Below are 4053 nucleotides of genomic sequence, written 5' to 3'. Positions count from 1 at the left end.
AGGTTGCTGACGGCGTAGAACAAGTTTTAGAGGGTTTTCTTTGGTCCGGTCAACTGTCCAGGTTGCTGCCTCTCCCGTCGAGGATGTAACAAGGTCCGAGAGCGGGTCTATAGGCTTGGCGTGGGTGTGATGAATCCAGGCGGCGATGCCTTCCACTTTGAGGGCCGTAGGCGTAGTCAGGATCACCTGGAATGGTCCTTTCCACCGGGGTTCTAGGGTTTCTTGTCAGTGGCGCTTGACGAGGACCCAGTCTCCCCGTTTGTATTAATGTGGAATGGGTGGAGGCCCAGCTTCATATAGTTCTTTTAGCTTGGGCCAGACTTCCTCATGAACTCTCTGTAGGGCTTGTAAGGAAAACAAAAGTTCAAGACCATTATCTGTGTCAGCTTTGAGGAGACTGTCTTTAAGGTTAGGGATGATAGGGGGTGGTCTGCCATACATTATTTCATAAGGGGTAAGTCCTAGTTTATAAGGAGAGTTACATGCCCGGAACAGAGCATAGGGGAGGAGGACTACCCAGTTAGCGCCAGTCTCCATGGTCAATTTAGTTAGGGTCTCTTTTAATGTTCTATTCATTCTTTCTACCTGACCTGAGCTTTGGGGTCGATAAGCACAATGTAGTTTCCAATTAGCCCCAAGGATGGAAGCCAGTTCCTGACTTACCTTTGCGGTGAAGGCCGGCCCATTATCCGACCCTATCATGACTGGAAAGCCATACCTGGGCAGGATTTCTTCTAGGATCTTTTTGGCCACAATCTGTGCAGTTTCTTTCTTTGTCGGAAAAGCTTCTGCCCATCCTGAGAATGTATCTACAAAAACTAGTAAATATTTGTATCCATATTTTCCTGGCTTTATTTCAGTAAAGTCAATTTCCCAATATATACCAGGTCTATCTCCCCTGTGTCTTTTTCCCCGTGGTCTGGGTCCCGTGACTGGCGTTATTGAGTTGACATACTACACAGTTTTTAACCGTGGCGTCTACTTTTTCAGGGGCGTTTTTAATTTTTAGTCCAGCGTGTTGAATCAAATTTAACATCCACCGCCGGCCCAGATGAGTGCTTCGGTGGATTTGTGCTATTATTTGCTGCCCCAACCTGTCCGGGAGAATGGTATTGTTGTTAGAATCTTTCCACCACTGATTACTGACCTGTGTTCCGGGGAGTTTACTTATCCACTGAAGGTCTTCTTCTGAGTATTCTGGGTGAAAGGGCAATTCTCTGGGCCGGGATCAGGCAGCTGGAGGGCCAGCAGCTGAGGAGTGGTTTTAGCCACGTCTTTTGCAGTCTGATCAGCCAGGTTGTTTCCTCGAGTGACTGGGGTAGTGGTCTTTTGATGTCCCGGACAGTGGACGATAGCCAGCTTTTTGGGTTCCCAAAGGGCAGCCAGAAGATTTAAGATTTCTTCTTTATTTTAAATGTCTTTTCCTTCAGCTGTGAGAAGCCCCCTCTCTCTGTATATAGCCCCATGTATGTGGGCAGTGGCAAATGCATACCGGCTGTCAGTATATACTGTCAATTTACGGTCTTTGCCTAGTTTCAGGGCTTGTGCCAAGGCTATTAACTCAGCTTTTTGAGCTGATGTTCCTGGAGGTAAAGGCTTAGCCCAAACTATCTCAGTCTCTGAGGTTACTGCCGCCCCCGCATACCTCTGTCCTTGGTGAACGAAGCTGCTTTTGTCAGTGAACCAGGTGAGGTCTGCATCTGGTAGCGGTCGGTCCTGGAGGTCTTCTCTGACTCCATGTACCTGGGCTAGTATTTCAGCACAGTTGTGGAGCAGCTTACTTAAGTCTGGGTCTGGCAGCAATGATGCCGGGTTTAGGGTTGTCGGGGGCTTAAATGTTATTCTGAGGGGGTTTAGCAACAGCCCTTGATAATGGGTAAGCCGAGCATTGCTGAGCCATCGGTCAGGGGGTTGTCGGAGGATGCTTTCGACAGCATGGGGGGTGGTGACTTGTAATTCTTGGCCCATGACCAGTTTGTTAGCGTCTTTGACCATCAGGGCCGTTGCAGCAATCATCCGGAGGCAAGGAGGCCATCCTGCAGCTACCGGGTCCAGTCTCTTTGAGAGGTATGCAACCGGTCTGCGCCAGGGACCTAAATTTTGAGTTAATACTGCTTTCGCTATGCCCCGGCTTTCGTCCACGTATAAGCGGAAAGGCTTAGAGACATCCGGAAGACCCAGTGTGGGGGCCGAGAGCAGAGCAGTTTTGATTTGCTGGAAAGCTTGTTCAGCCTCTTCAATCCAATTGAAGGGCTGCTGCTCTTTGGTAGCCTGATAGAGGGGTTTTGCCAGTTCAGTGAAGCCAGGTATCCAGAGTCTGCAGAACCCTGCAGATCCCAGGAACTCTCTTACCTGTCATGTTGACTGCGGTCTGGGGATCTGTAGGATAGTTTCTTTTCGAGCATTTGTTAGCCAGCGCTGTCCCCCTCTAAGTAGATACCCCAAGTAGGTTACCTCTGGCCTGCAGATCTGGGCCTTTTTAGCTGAGGCTCAATAACCCAGGTTTCCCAAGGTTTTCAGGAGGTCTTTGGTTCCTTGGATGCAGGCCTCTGGGGACGTTGCCGCTATTAAGAGATCATCAACATACTGCAAGAGGGTTATACTGGGGTGTTGGCATCAGTACTCACCCAAGTCTTTGTGGAGGGCTTCATCAAACAGAGTTGGGGAGTTTTTGAATCCTTGTGGCAGTCTGGTCCACGTCAGTTGGCCACTTATGCCTCTCTCAGAGTCTGTCCACTCAAAGGCAAAAATTTCCTGGCTTTTAGGGGCTAAAGACAGGCTAAAAAAGCATCTTTTAGGTTTAGAACAGTATACCATTGATTTTCAGGACTCAAGGTACTCAGGAGGGTGTATGGATTTGGCACCATCGGGTGTATGTCCATTACCCTTTTATTGACTTCTCTTAAGTCTTGTACCGGCCTATATTCTTTACTGTTGGGTTTTTGTATTTGTAGCAGCGGAGTGTTCCATGGTGAGTGGCAGGGGCGTAGGACTCCATGATCTAGGAGTCAGCGGATGTGTGGTATAATTCCCTCTTTGGCTTCCAGGGCCATTGGGTATTGGCACACTCGAACAGGGTCCATCCCGGGCTTAAGCTCAACAAAAATGGCAGGATGGTGCTTTGCTAGCCCTAGCCCTCCTGTTTCTGCCCAGGCCTCCGGGAAGCTCTGGAGCCAGGAGTCTATATTCTGGTTAGGAGGCGTTAACTCCTGGTGAAGCCGGTACTCATCCTCTAGAGTTACGGTAAGAACAGATAGTGGCCTGTTTTGAGAGTCAGTCACTTTGGGCCCTTCTGGTTGAAAACGGATTTGTGCCCCCATTGTTGTCAACAGATCTCTCCCCAACAGGGGACAAGGGCTGTCAGGGATGACCAGGAAGCTATGGGACACTTTCCCGGTTCCCAAGTTTACTGCTCTCTGGGTTGTCCATGGATATTTCTTGGTTCCTGTGGCCCCTTGAACCCAGGAGGAGTTGGAAGACAACTTTCCATAGGGCTTGACTAAGACCGAATGTTGTGCCCCAGTATCGACCAGGAACTGGACCGGGGACCCCTCCACTTGTAAACTTACCCTAGGTTCAGGGAGGGGATCCGAACCCCGTCTCCCCTAGTCTGTATCTTGAGTAACTAGTATCGGCATAGATTTGGGCTGCCATTGTCCTTGGCCTGGCTGGCGCTGTTTCTTTTTGGGGCGGTCTTTTATCCAGTGACCAATTTCTTTACAGTATGCACATTGGTCTTTACTCAGATTGCGCCTAGGGGCACACGTGGATTGGGTGCTTCCTGGCGGCGGTTGTTCTTTTTGGACGACCGCCGCCAGGACTTTGGTCATTTTCTCAGTGGCCCTAATTTGTCTTTCCTCTGGAGCATCTCTGTTGTTATAAACTCTTTGTGCTATGCGAAGGAGGTCCTGGACCTGTGTTCCCTCCAAATCTTCTAATTTTTGTAGTTTTTTTTTAATATCTGGGGCCACCTGGTTGACAAAGGACATAACGACTGCTGCCTGATTTTCAGGTGCCTCTGGATCTATAGGTGTATACTGTCTAAAGGCTTCC

At 49.3% G+C, this 4053-nt stretch overlaps 1 long non-coding RNA gene across 1 annotated transcript; it reads right to left on the bottom strand.

Moving 5' to 3' along the window:
* Positions 1-228: 228 nt before the first annotated feature.
* On the bottom strand, positions 229-1209 carry LOC117096486. Its single transcript, XR_004442505.1, has 3 exons — positions 1148-1209; positions 664-809; positions 229-344 (listed from the first exon to the last, which is right to left on the bottom strand). It is a non-coding gene; the product is annotated as an uncharacterized LOC117096486 (long non-coding RNA).
* Positions 1210-4053: the final 2844 nt, after the last annotated feature.

Source organism: Trachypithecus francoisi, unplaced genomic scaffold (assembly GCF_009764315.1).
Source record: "Trachypithecus francoisi isolate TF-2019V2 unplaced genomic scaffold, Tfra_2.0 Lachesis_group14, whole genome shotgun sequence".
Lineage (NCBI taxonomy): Eukaryota > Metazoa > Chordata > Mammalia > Primates > Cercopithecidae > Trachypithecus > Trachypithecus francoisi.
The sequence above is the reverse complement of the archived record's forward strand: the minus strand, read 5'-3'. Positions and strand labels throughout refer to the sequence as shown.